The sequence below is a fragment of the Penaeus vannamei genome, chromosome 29 (genome assembly GCF_042767895.1).
Source record: "Penaeus vannamei isolate JL-2024 chromosome 29, ASM4276789v1, whole genome shotgun sequence".
In the NCBI taxonomy this organism is placed as follows: domain Eukaryota; kingdom Metazoa; phylum Arthropoda; class Malacostraca; order Decapoda; family Penaeidae; genus Penaeus; species Penaeus vannamei.
Window position 1 is genome coordinate 15048198 of NC_091577.1, and position 14368 is coordinate 15062565.

A 14368-nucleotide genomic window follows, 5' to 3' on the forward strand; every position below is an offset into this window, starting at 1 on the left:
TTTTATAATTATTGTCATTATTACTGTTGTCATTATTATTACACTTATCATTATCATCTTTACTATCATCTTTATTATTAACTTCGAACCTCTTCTTGCTATGTCCAAAATACTTTTTTCATATAGATATGTTTATCACTGTCAGATACGTCTGGCAGTGCTGTTCCCTGGAACGGTGAACATATCATAGTTGTATATACAGTTAGAATAACAAAGGACAATAATGAATGAAAATAATTACCATTATCATAATAATTTATTATTATTTATATCATTATCCTCATTATCAGCATCACTATTATGAATTCTATCATCACAAATGTAACCCAAAGGAGATGAATAAAGTAGTAAAAAGAGTAAAAAGAGTGTTGAACAACAATGATAAGATAAATACATTAACGATAATGCTAACATTATGAACAAAAAAAACTTATAATAACACTCCAAATGTTCAAATAGTTTAATTCTCTTAAATATCTTGAGAATGCGCTTCCCGCGATTCTTCTTTTCGTCGCTGTCTTCGCCGGCGACTCCTCTTCCTCGTCCTCATTCAGCCTCGGCGTCTGCGGGAGTAAGACACAAGCAGAGTCAATAGACGCTTATATATCGCCTTGTAAGTTTATTTTATTTATTTGAAATTTCTTTGGTTATCAGAATGTGTGATGAGATAGTTATTTGGGTTAGGGAGGTACGGGAAATTATTTTTTTTCTTGAAATATGTTGCATGTCTTACCTTTTTTCAGGTGTCATGCTGGTCCCACGTGGCGAGCATGGAGGGATTTAGGAAATATTTATTGACTAGATTCCCTGATTTTAAACCATATCCAACCTATTTCAATCGCATTTACTCCCCAGTAGGTATTCTAGAACCTGAACTTTACTAATAATGTCAACTATACTTTTATTATTGTTGCACTTGTTACCGGTACAGTTACTGTATTTTGCATTTTATACTAATTACTTTTATTAGTTTCTACTCGTACAAGCTTTCGAAGTGTTCGATCCCAGAGTCTCATGCGAGATAACAAGGCTCGTATTGTGCTAAGTGGTATCGTAGAACAAACCAGACATTTTTGCAGGGTTGGGTGTTCTTTTTCACTTCAACCTCTTTAATGGGTGTCTACATTACCTCTTTAGGACGGTATTAGAACTCGCCAATGGGGAGTATTAGGGTGATAATCAATTTCTTTTATTGCAGGTTTGGTGGAAGAGGTACTTGCATATTCACCATGAGTGGAAGAGTCGCAAGTGGACCACGGAAGTGGAGTCCAATATGTGATGGGAGATTTTGTACAAGGTAAGGATCTTTCTAAAGTCTGTTATTGATTGAAGCATTGTAGGTCTCTAGGTATTAGTCTTGTGTTGAAATTACTGGTTTTCAAAAAAATGGATTCCTTTGCTTAGGCTGTGGGAAGTTTGATAGTGTATGATAAACATGTTTACTTATCCCATAAATTAAGATCTTCAGTGAGGCAGTGGTCCTATAGTAGTAAATGTGCGAGCATCTTCGCCCTTTGTACTTCTGCCTGTTCCATACACATGAAGCAACATTGTTTATCTGCTAATTTCCCCCTAAAGTTGGTACCTTAGAATTCTTATGGCCATGTATCTTCCCAGAACTGAAGGGACAGTTTCTTCTCAAATCCCATTCTTGCAGTGCTCTACCATAGCAATACCAGTAGATATCAATTCAAGTGTTTTTTACCATTTAGAAATAAATTGCAATAATTGAGAGCAGTAACACTGAATAGTAGGACCTCCTTAAATGCTCAAGGTTTACATTACCAACAGTGACGCACAGAAAAGGGGAAATGGACACCGCCATTTTAAAGAGCACAAGAACTAGTAAAAAACATAGGTACAGCTGCAGAGACTTAATGTAGACTTGATACCACGAAAGGATAACTGCAACATGTCAATGCTCACTGTCCACAACACCCATACAGGGCCAGGGTTCTTAGTACTTTAAGATAACACAAATTGCTAACAAGGAGGCACAAGGTGGGGTGCTTGCCCTCATGTCTATGTAATAGAGGTTTGGAATGTATAGGCTTTGGTCTTTGGTTTGCACGATACCCTGATCTTGAACTTGGTCTCTGAAGGGTTTTGCACTTGGTAATTACCACTGGTTGAAATAAAACCAGGTTGGTGTGGAGTGTTAGGGAAGGCAGAGATTGGAGGAATAGTGAAGCACGGGCAGGAATAATCTTGATACATAGTTCTATAGTTACATGATCTGCTTGATAATGTTAGTGTAGTAATTCTCATTACTGTGATGGTTTGGTCTTGGTGTAAAGTATCCCCAAATCGTATAAAATGAGAGCATCAGCATAACATTGATCTTCTTGTAATCAATTGTTCATTGTTCCAATCATGACTTGGCATTAATTCTGAAGTTTTATTAACACAAGGGATGGTAATATGGTCTTTGATAAATATATGCACGTGGAATGAATCTTTTCAGTGAATGTAGTGTTAAATCTTGACAGACCAAGCCATTAAAATTTGAGGTCTGTCTCAAGCAAGGTGTTAAACTTGTGTAGAATGCTCTTTTGTAAGTGTCCCTTTCCCACAGCCTTTGTTTGAGGATCTTACTAGTGAGTATTTTAAGATTGAACAATGGTATTCAAGTTTACTACAATTCTTTTTGAAAACCAGAATTTCATGATCACACAAGTTTAAAATTTCAACGTGCAGGACCTAGTTTGATACTTTTACTATGATGACAAAACTTGGGACATCTTACGATTGCTAAGACAAAATGATAAAAACACAATCTGCGTACCACTGAAAATACCATGGCAACAGATGTAAAATTTATTACTTGAAGTGTTCCTTAGTGTTCTTGTATTTGCAGGAACAGTTGGCTTTGTATTCATGTACCTGAGGAAGTTGCAACCAGATCAGGAGGCTAGCATTTATAGCTATGGATCATGAGGTAAGTACAGTTTTGTTGTAAATATTCTCTACCCTTCAGTGATGACAAAACTTGGGACATCTTACGATTGCCAAGACAAAATGATAAAAACACAATCTGCGTACCACTGATATTTGTTTTATCCATTGCATTTAATAGTTTGTGTGGAGAGATTTCTAATTGCATAACTTTTTCAGGAATAAACAAGACCAGTGCAATTTTAACCTGTACCTGAATAAGGTGTACATGTTCAGAGGCCAGTTCTTTACACAAGGTCAGTATAGTGTTATGGTAAACATAGCAAATTGTATCCTTTCAATGATGACAAAACTTGGGACATCTTACGATTGCCAAGACAAAATGATAAAAACACAATCTGCGTACTACTGAAATCTCTTGGAAGAATTAAAAAATGCTTACTTTAGAAAGTATTCTTATTGTGCTTTATACTTGCAGGGACCGAGTGCTTGTTCTCAACCAAGTTGCATGCAAGTCGGAAGACTAGTTTACATCACTATAGATCAGGCAAGTAAAATAATTGGTTTATATATTAATTATCCTTAAATGATGACAAAACTTGGGACATCTTACGATTGTCAAAGGCAAAATGATAAAAACACAATCTGCGTACCACTGAAATTGGCTTTATAGATGGGGTTAAGATTTTTGTTAAATTGTTCCTAATTGCATTTATTTATCCTTAACAGATACCAGAATAAGGGATGCAGGTCAGCCAGATCAATTATACTTGACCTATTAAAGGTAGGTGGACAGCTGTATTGTTATACAAGTAATGTATCATGTTCAAATGATGACAAAACTTGGGACATCTTACGATTGTCATAGACAAAATGATAAAAACACAATCTGCGTACCACTGAAATAACCTGTTTAGGTTTTACACACACATCTTTGCTTGTCAAATAGCTCCTCATTGCTATTCTTTTACAGAAGTCTTGGAAGGAGGGAAAGGCCAGTCTGTTCTACCAAATCATGTAAAGAATTAATAGGTAAATATTTTTAATTTTGATATTTTATTAGAAAAGACAAGTTAATAATTCGGCTTTCCATTTAAGTTTTTTTCCAGAATTACCTAAATTTGGTTTTAGAAATGCAATACTTTAAATGAAGTTTGGTTCTAAATATGATAATTAGAATATTCGTTTGAAAAGATTTTAATCTTTGTATGGCAGTTGCTGCTCTTTAACTTGCTGATGATAAAACTTGACCAGAATATCCTTGATGGTATCAAATGCTCAACAGGACTGATGTTAAATGTAGGAATAGTGTTCCAGACTATTTTGGAGGTTACTTTAATAAAGTGTTCTTTTCCAGGTCCTGCATTAGTGGCATAAGCATTGAAAGGGACTACAGAAATGGTAATTCTTGGCACAAGCCTGTCAAAATTGTTTGGTTGAACATGATGATTGAAAGGGACCTCAAAATATAATGTGGATAAAGTGAATTCCTCGTTTCTGAAATTTTCATGGAAAAAAAAAAAGTATTATAATCTTTTATTGCATTGTAATGTAAGACCTTTCTTTTTCAGGCTTGTCAGAATTTAGTGCACCTTTTCTCCATCAAAAGGTATGTTCCCCCAAAATTAATTTCTTGCCTTGTGCTTTATATGATGATTGTTATCCCTGTCTCAACAACCATGTGGATATTTCATGTACTGATAAATGACCAGACAATGGATGGAAGCAAAATATGAACTTGGTTTAAAAGTACATTCTCTCTTTGTAGGATTGTGGCGATATTTGATGCAGACTACTAAATGTGACCCCTTTTAAGGTAAGGAAGAGTAAGAGGGAGAAGGTGGATGGAATTATGAAAATGATGAATCTAAGTTACCTTCCTTAGATGTCTGAATAGTCTGAAGAACACTAACAATTCTGAAAAATGGATGAATAAGGAATACAATAATGTAACTCTGAACTTGTTAATAGTTGAAAATATTTTTCAGATTGGTATCCAGTGAATCATGTTAATGGCATGATACCCAGTTTTGATTGCTTTAAATTATGCAGAGGTAAGTAGGCAAAAAGGGTGACTGGACTGGTTACTGTTAAAGGCTTTATCTAGATTTTAAAATTTACTTCAGCTTGTGGACTTATTGGAAAATAAAACTGAACTGATGCATGTATACTAGTGTTTGGGTTTAAAATCTTAGATGTAATAAGGACTATTACTTGTTATCGTGTTGGAAATTTATTCATTACACTATGATGCCTATTTGAACAATCCTGTTCTGAAAGTAATGAAGAACACCTACCATCTGATGATTTTATAAGGGCAAAGAGGCACAATGCATTTTGCATGAATTTAACACCCTTTCTCTTACAGGAATTGGTCTGTCGTCGGATCTTGGATAGAACTTCATCCAGCATTCTGCACATGGGAGTTTCCTCCTTAACCACCTGGCTTCTAAATAAACCAAATAAACCTGGTTAAGGTTTTTATTTTTATCCACTTAAACCATCTTGCAAACTTAGTGAAATTGACCCATAGTTAACAAAGAGTAGTCGACATAACTCGGGTGGAAAGGTTTGTCATTCCCTCTTACCCTTTCCACTATCATACTAAGTCAACTTTTGGCAGATTATCATTAATCGGGACAAACCCCTGCTTTGGGGCTTTGGGCCTCGGTCCCCGACTCCACTAATTTTACATGGTCTCTTCTCCATCCAGCTCTTTTGTTTCCATCCCTTTACAATACCTATTTACTTCCTAAAGTTTAAGTGGTGCTGAAATGATGAAAAGCTGACTTTGGTATGTAGCAGTCCTAAACGGCCTGAGGGAGCCATGGCATGGTATTCTGTTTTAGTTTAGCCATTACCCCTCAAGGGGACCCTAATGGGTTGACTGTTTTTCCCCAACATAGTCAGGGCTTCCCCTGGCCGGTAACTAAGATTAATACCCCACACTAAGAGGCAATAAGTCTTGCCCCTCATAAAATAGCACCACCAATTCAAGCTCTCCAGGCTCCCTGACACCAGGTTCTCCTTTGACCACTACTCTGAACACAACTACTACCCATTCCTCAATGCCTACTAGTGCATTATCCACTATTAAAACCAACCAAATGGGGAAGTTTTTTCATGACAAAATCATGCTAAAATCAATTTAGTTTCCGTACACAACCTTCCCTTTCGTATTCTGGTAGACAATCCCTCCCTGTTCGACCATACCAACCACCTCCTCCGTCAATGTCAAAACTGTTGGCACTTTGGACACCCTGCCAAACACTGCCGTTCCACAGACCGATGCCCACTGCCAAACCCGGTCATAACAGATCAAACTGCTCTGCGCAAACCCGCTCATGTGCTAACTGTGGCTACCCTCATAATGTAGATGGGACAGCCTCTACAAAGTAAGTCCGAGTCTGAGGTAGCAACTCGGATACAAAAATTCTCGCTACGTGAAGCCAGACAGGAAACGTCTCTCTCATACTCCCTACTCTAGTAATGCCGCTCACTCTGCCCCTCCCCCTCCAACCCAGGTATTTCCTAAACCCCCATCCACTTCCACTTCTACCTTCCCCAGTTAAATAATTTTGCCACTCTTAACTACAGCCCCAACACCATCCCCTCTCCCTCCCCGCATCAGACTAAATGTTCCATACCTTTGTCTTTGTTCCTCCGACACGTCTCCTCTTCCCCTTCTCATGAGAAAACCTTTGTCTCACAAGACTCTCCAACCAACTCCACTGGAGATATTATGGAAGATATTCAAAGCTATATGCCAGACAAAAATTCCACAAATGCTCCCGCCACACTCGAGTGACTGCCATTATCCATCTCCAACTCCTATTTCCACTATATCCCTCTAGGATACATAAATGAATCCTTCATGTAGTTCCTTTACCTAGACACCATAGCCCATTCACACATCATTTACCCCTCTTTAACCTTTCAAGATTAATCTAGATGGTTGACGCATAGCAACAATCGCCCTTCACTACTCCTAATATACCTTCCTTTAGTGGTATGACCTTAAATGTCCAGCACATATTTTGCTTAACCATTTTTTTATCAGATGCAGTATGAAAATTTCTTACATATTGCAGTTCAGTATCTTGAGTTCCATGAGTTCAAAGGAAAGTGCTTTTTATTAGTACTGAACCTTTTCAAAATTTACTTTAACCTTTAACCCCCACTCTTCCTATTCTTTTGCTCGTCATGGGGAGGGGAGCCGGGACTAGGAGACGAGGCCATATGTAAGGCACCTCACCTGCCTTGGACCTAATTTTGGATGGTGTTTACTTCTACCACTTTCCTTTCTCATCCCCTTCACTCCAGTTCATATGGTGTGAGAGCCCTGGTGAGCGGCCTCCGGTAGAAATGGGCGCAGTATACCTTTGATCAATTTGTTACAATTTCAGGCTCACCATGGCCAGTAATGACCATAAGGGTATATAGTCATTAAACACTTTTCTATATGAACTAGCCAATATAAATTTGAATTCATTGGTTTCCAGACCCCTGCCTCTTTGCCATGGCTCCGACCACTAAAATACCACCACCTGTTTCCAAACCACCCACCCAGATTACTCAACCTTTAGAGTGCACCTCTTCCCTTTTCTCAATATTTTCCATCCTCAGTAGCTCACTCCCGTCCTCGTCTTTCTACCACTACCACCACCTATGCAAACCCTTTGAGTACTTTGGCCCAGCCAAGTAGGATGGATTCCTTGAGCCCTGCCCTTTATTCAGATACCATTCTTTTCCAATGTCTCCAAAAATCAATACGCAAATTGCTAAGACTAGCTCCCGTATATGACCTTTGAAATTTTGACTGGTGTTCTGCCCTGTCCGACCATATCGATCCCCTCCTCGTCACTGTCAACAATGTTTACTTTTTAGCCACTCAACCAGCCCGCTACTCTCCATGTGCCCAACCTAGTCATGACAGCTGAAGCTGCTCTGCTGTCACGTATGTATGTCAATTGTGGTGGCTCCCATAATGCATTTTATAATAACTTCCCTGCCTACAAACTTGAACCTCCTATAGCATTCTCATATTCATACTAGGCATCCCATAAGAGCGAGAGGAGGAACGCTGATATTTTTCTCTATTCCAAAACTGTCCTTCACTCTGCTCCCCTCCTATCTTCTCAATGTCTTGGAGTAGAGGTAGGATGGTTCAGGATTGAGAGAAGAGATGCCCTCTCCCCCAGTCAAATCCCAATACTCCCATATCTAACACTTCCCCGATGCCCACCCTTCACTTTACCTGTCGCTCCAGGCAACTTAAAGGTTCCACATCTACACCCTCCTCTGTTCCTCGGAAATCTATCCCTTACCCTCACAAGAGAACCTCTTTGTTTATTAGACTTCTAACCTACTCCTGAAAACCTTGAAGCCATTCAACATTCTCTATCCTCTCCACCTCCTGATCTTTAATCCGTTTTCGCCAGTACTTATTAGAAATCATCTACCTCATCTACATCTGTCATTAATGGCAAAGCTCCCCCAAGTAAGGAAATATACAGCTCTATGAAAAGTATATGGGCAAAAAGGTAAGGAGTTAGCATTTGGGACTGTTTGATGCTAAAGGTTAGAGCGCTGTAGGTTAGTATGGTAGTGAAAAGGGCAAGAGGGAATAGCAAACAGTACGAAAGCCATTCAGGACTAAAAGCCAGCCTTACATCCTTCCAGTACAACTCCTACACTTATACAAAAGGGGATGAAGAGAAGGAAAACGAAAGGGAGAAAATATGTAAAATTAGTTATGGCGAGGGCTAAGGTGGTCCCCACACTGGAACCTAGTCTCGTCTCCTATGCCCCCATCTACCAATAGGCATGGTAGAGGGGGGGGGGGGGGGGTGCCACAATACTTTATGCTATAAAACCTTTGTCTAGCAAATTTGTTTCTACCATTAACCACTCAACTTTTATTTTGATTTTGTAGCTATAAAGATCAATCTTGATGAACTAAAAAATGTGCAATATTACTGTATTCTGCCTACAGCATTGGCACAATACTAGGTCACAAGATGAAACTACCAAAATGTTTACAAGTAACTACCTTGATATACTGGTGTATTTGCTGCTGGTAATTTTCATCTTCAATTCAAGTATACACAGACAGTTACTTCAAAATATTAACGTAGGAAAAAAAATATGCCCGACTTTTGAACATCGCTATTATGGCAGACCATGATCCCTACATCTACCACAATACAAAAGGACAATTTTCTCTTATCCCTAATCTACCAATTTTCGAATATTAATTTGCTTAAGTGGTGAGTGACCGATTTTTTGCTGGTGAATAAATTTTTAAAGTGCATTTTTCTTTTCCCTTACATTAAATTCTCAACTAAGTGCCTTTGTCATGTAAAAATTTTCAATTATGTTCTTGCAGTCTAGACAGACTTTGGAATTACAAATCGTATTTGCACAGTGCAAAATTTCAGGAAATACAAAAGAGGCTTATAATAAAAATTTATCCAAAGTTTACAAATACAGTTTATAAATACATTTCTTTAGACAATCACACTAACATTATAACATGTCACTGCAACCTGTAGAATACACTACAAAAATTCAAATTACTTCATCCTGTCTTTTTTAAGTACATTTCGTGATCCTTCCATTGTTTTCTTGTCTGGATCAGCAAGGTTTCCAGTATCTGTCACAGGAGGAAGAGAAATTTAGTACAACACAAAACTACAAATTGCATCTTTATATACGAGTTTCAGACTATTATACCATTTTGATTCCACAACATCAAGTTTATCTTGTTTTGTTTTGTATGTTATAATCCTTAACTAAAAATTTTAATCTACCATCAGTATCAAAATTCAATCTACAATCAACCCATTAACTATTGAAAATTAAGTATTTTTCTAGTGTTGCATATCTTACACCAACAAAAGCATTTAAATCTACTTGCCTTTGAAGTTCTGAAGTAAAGTATCAATTCCAACTCACTGCTTCCTTACTGCAATAGGAGGGGAGGAGGGGTTTAGTATCGACAGAATCTTATTGTTATTTCAAGTCTTTGAAACTTTTTCAGACGTAAAGGATTATCACACTGTCTCAAATCCACAACAGTGGGTTCAACCATTTCTGGCTCTGCTGTGTAGCGACCCTCAACTTCGTGCTTTAACTATCATCACAAAATCGATTCTACAGAACAAGCCATCACATCCTATTAGAATGAATATAATTGGCACATATATTGCTGAAATGTCTTCCAAGATATCAAAGTATATCCTTTAAGATCATGGCTTTGCTTCATTCCGTGCAGTTTTAGGATCAATAAAGGCCAATCAAACTGCCAGGAAGCCGCCTTTAATCAGAAATGAGCACAACTTTCACCTTCACATTCCAACTATTCCATACTATTATCCAAAATATTCACCAATGCAACCTTTATCAACAGTCTTTGCTACTTGACCATTTAGATAAATACATGAAATGGTTAAATGTACATTAACTTTTTGTTCCTTTACATTTTATTGAAGTTTAAGATAATCTATTCTTAATTATATATATAATACTTAAACCAATTTTCCAATTTTCAACATTTAAAGACTTTACATTCTTAAAACATGAATATAAAAAGATACTTAAAATGCAAGTTACACACATTATATTCAAACAAAACTCACCTTATAACAAAAAAATGCAGGTTGAAAGACTGAAAAACTGTGCCTCAGCATTAACAAGTTTGTTTCCTCTTCCACCTGTAAAAGACCACATCAACTGAAACAATATTCTTAAACAACTGTCCTAAATATACAGAACACTTTCAGAAAGACCAATGCCATCGTCATTAATTTTACGCTAGGGGCGAAATTTGTCATCACTTCATATAAACAAGTCTTGCTAAAAGTAGTGACAAATATACTTACACCAATTTATCTCTGCTCGGCAACTTGAGATCATGTTCTGGTTCCTTCCACTTTCCAGGATGGTCCAAAGTCTGCAGTTTCACTGAAATTGAAGTTTGTAATTTAGTAGTATCCACATTGACAATTTGCCTTTTTTTTTCCCCTTTTAAGAATTCAGAATAAAAATGACATCAGATGTTCAGATATATGCTTGTCAATTTATCAATCATCATGCTAAGATTCAAATAGTACACCAATTCTTAAAAAAAAAAATTTGAAGCTAATTTTGACATTTTTATAAATCCTTTTAAATTCTGTAAAATGATATGGAACCACCCAGACAGTCCCACTTGAAAGCAGGAAGAACAGGTAAATTTTACGGTCCCATTAAATACTAAGGATGTAGGTGCAAATTTATCAGGCAATCCTTACCTGCATCAAATTGCTTCAAGGAAGTAATGGGCCAGTACCACTGGAATCCTGGAACCCTGAAACAAGATACCTAATTAAAATTGAGTTTCATATTCTGCCATAAAAAAAAAAAGCACTTTTCAGATTTAAACATGTCTTCAATCTATTTCAGACATCTAAGGAAGGAATTTGGTTCATCATTTCATGTAAATTATTAGGAAAATGTGCCATCATCTTCACACCATAATACTAGCCAATACACTATTCAATGTTAAGTTACTGTCCATCATCCAGAACTTATTTTGCTAAGTCAAATGTGGAAAGATCCTTAAAGAGACTATTTGCCCACAAGTAGTTTGGCATAGCAGTTAAAAGTACCACATGCCTTTCCAAGACAAAATAATGCAAATAAATATCAAGTACCACAATGTGAAGAATTACGAGTATTATACTAAAATGCATGCTGTTAATTTTCACAGCAGACTGAAAAAATGAACAAGGCTTTCATGGAGAACTTTTATTAAGTATGGCCATTAGAAAGGAGGACTTCACTCCTGTATAGAGATCCCTTCAATCCAGCAACCAAATCAAATGTGTAACTTTAGACTGTCGATGTGAGGGGTAAGCTTAGAAGCCCAGACTGATTTTAGTTGTATCTGTTTATACATGCAATATATGGCAAGTACATCACCAGGGAGTCAATTACTAGGTCTATCTGACCACCTGTTTACCCTATTTCTTGAATTTGAGATAAAATTGTCTTAATCTATGTCAACAATAACAGTAGTAATTGAATTAGAAAAACTGAGGGAACTGGTGTAAACAGAACTCAGATATGCCCAGTAATGGACTCTGGTGACCAGGCACTGGAAACCATACATGTGAACAAAAATGGTGTCTAGTATACTCTTTGAATGTCAAATTCGTGTATTTATATTCTATTATGACACTATATAATTCATGCAAAGAGGCAATTACTGAGGTGTTGGGCCACACCTCACTACTGGCTTGTGGTCAATAAAAACTAAATAAAGGTAAAGAAAGGTACAATTTTTTGACATAATACAAGTTATGTTAAATATTTTAGTCCAATGCTTACCTGTATTTTCCAATCCTGACATGGTGGCAATAATTTACAACTTCCCAGAGACCTGATAGGGAGGGAAAGGAGGAATGATATTACTTGTGAAATAAGTCCTTTAAAGTAAATACTATATTACATACCTCAGACCTGTTGAGCAATATTGATCCATCACAGATTTTCTAGTCAAAATAAGTCATCATTCCATTTTCAAATAACAAGCAGTATTTAATTTCACTTACCATAAAATGCCTCTGCTCAATTGACTTGAAGCCTGATAACTGCAAGAGGGAGAACTACATTAGAACTTGAAAATAATATTGAATATTTTAAGTCTTTGAAATAAGTATCAGACGAAGGTGTATCACACTGTCTTGGATCCACAACAGTGGGTTCAACCATTTCTGGCTCTGCTGTGTAGTGACCCTCAACTTCAATATACAAGCTATCATCACATGACATTATCATAACCATTCCAATGCTTAAGAGAAGGGGATTGTCCTTATTACAAATAAAATTTCCAAGGATCATAAAACATTTTCAATTTACAATTAACTCAGAAACAGTAACATACATATGAACAGTAACAGCTGCTTGCATCATAAGATATGACGGCCATTTATAAACTTGGCAGCTTACATTTCAGTCACATATATATTTAAATGTCACTTGTCATCTCTGGCAACTTCACTACAATATGACTGAACCAATATGGTTTTCCTTTACATTCTAGCAATATTTCATTTTAGATGAAAAAAAAAATCAGAACTATGTCAATTGTGCACCACATGTATGATCCCAGGAACCCTACTACAGTTTTGAGGTTAATATACAATAATGGTACATTCCTATTCACATTGAAAAGTGTCATTTCCAACAAATACAACATTATGGTAAATATGCAACTAAGCATAAAGTACAATTCAGATACTCCAAACTATTTTATTAGCAAGAAAACTTCCCCACAGATTTTAATTAAAATAATGCTCACCTTTTACATAACATGAAAGCAGGATCACCATCTGAAAACTTGCCTAGGTGTCAACAGGAGAGGTTTTGCCATATCTAACCTGTGAAAGACCACATCAACTGAGAAGTAGATAAATATCTATATTCTATTTAGACAATACTTCAATACTTTCAGAAAGACCAATGCCATCGGCATGAATTCTACGCTAGGGGCGAAAATTTGTCATCATTTAATAAAACTAAAATAAAGCGTTACATAAAGATGGTCCAAATAAACGTACCTAAATCAGTGAAACTGGGTCCCTTTGGTAAGAGGATGCTCTCAATGGCCATCTATCATTCTGGATGCTAGCAATAGCTTGGCAGTTTCACTGAAAGAAAATCTTTATTAGTAATACACCAAACTTTATATTTCATATCTTTAAATTAATGTTTATCAGAATAAAATAGACATCAGTGTATCAGCTATATGCTTGTCATGTTGTCATCACATTTTATGCAATTTTCTGTTAATATATTTAACATTTCAAGCCCATTGCCCCTTATTTTATTCCATTCAAGATAAAACACTAAAATCTAAATTCTAATGTACTGCTGACATAAGCAGTACATGAGAGCTTAAAAACTATCAACTTGAAAAATAAAAAGGTACATATACCTGTAACATTCATATATCCCTTTAAAATGCCAAGGGATACAAGTGATAAAAATCAGAGGGAAAATGCCAACAGTAGAAGGAATAGTGGCAGTATGGGCAAGAGGGAGAAATGGCCTTATACATGTAATAAAATAACTACTTCATAGATTCAGATAAAAGGGGACTCCTTACTTGCATCATCAAAGTTTCATTTCCAAGTTCCAGTTCCCTCATATCCATCACAGCTGAAGTCCTGAAAACCTGAAGCACAAAATTTCCAGTTACTATTACTATTCATACCATTAATTTTTTTGATAATCAAAAATATTCAGATATAATGGTGTTCTTCAATCTATTTCAGACATCTAAGGAAGGAATTTGGTTCATCATTCCAACTTAGTAATGTCAAACTTGGCAATCCTCCTCACCTCAAAATGAAACCAGTCCCATAGCTATTCGCTGGGAAAAGTTACTGTACATCAACCATACTTATTTGGCCAGACCTGAAATTTG

At 36.6% G+C, this 14368-nt stretch overlaps 2 long non-coding RNA genes across 3 annotated transcripts in view; one reads left to right on the top strand and one right to left on the bottom strand.

Annotated features, from left to right (window-relative positions):
• The first annotated feature begins 516 nt into the window (after positions 1–516).
• On the top strand, positions 517–5366 carry LOC113813985 (uncharacterized). Its single transcript, XR_003476432.2, has 12 exons — positions 517–613; positions 1199–1297; positions 2858–2938; positions 3115–3191; positions 3374–3442; positions 3625–3679; positions 3869–3927; positions 4253–4296; positions 4467–4504; positions 4664–4711; positions 4884–4949; positions 5264–5366. It is a non-coding gene; the product is annotated as an uncharacterized lncRNA (long non-coding RNA).
• Positions 5367–9363: 3997 nt separating this feature from the next.
• The window catches only part of LOC113813990 (uncharacterized), a 7708-nt gene continuing 2703 nt past the window's right edge, over positions 9364–14368 (bottom strand). For both annotated transcript variants that reach the window (XR_003476435.2, XR_003476436.2), the window contains 11 exons: positions 14284–14358; positions 14048–14116; positions 13500–13589; positions 13241–13319; positions 12492–12530; positions 12268–12319; positions 11190–11245; positions 10779–10860; positions 10536–10610; positions 9815–9862; positions 9364–9550 (listed from right to left, as the gene is read on the bottom strand). This is a non-coding gene — a long non-coding RNA (uncharacterized lncRNA). The remainder of the gene's footprint in view (positions 9551–9814; positions 9863–10535; positions 10611–10778; positions 10861–11189; positions 11246–12267; positions 12320–12491; positions 12531–13240; positions 13320–13499; positions 13590–14047; positions 14117–14283; positions 14359–14368) is intronic.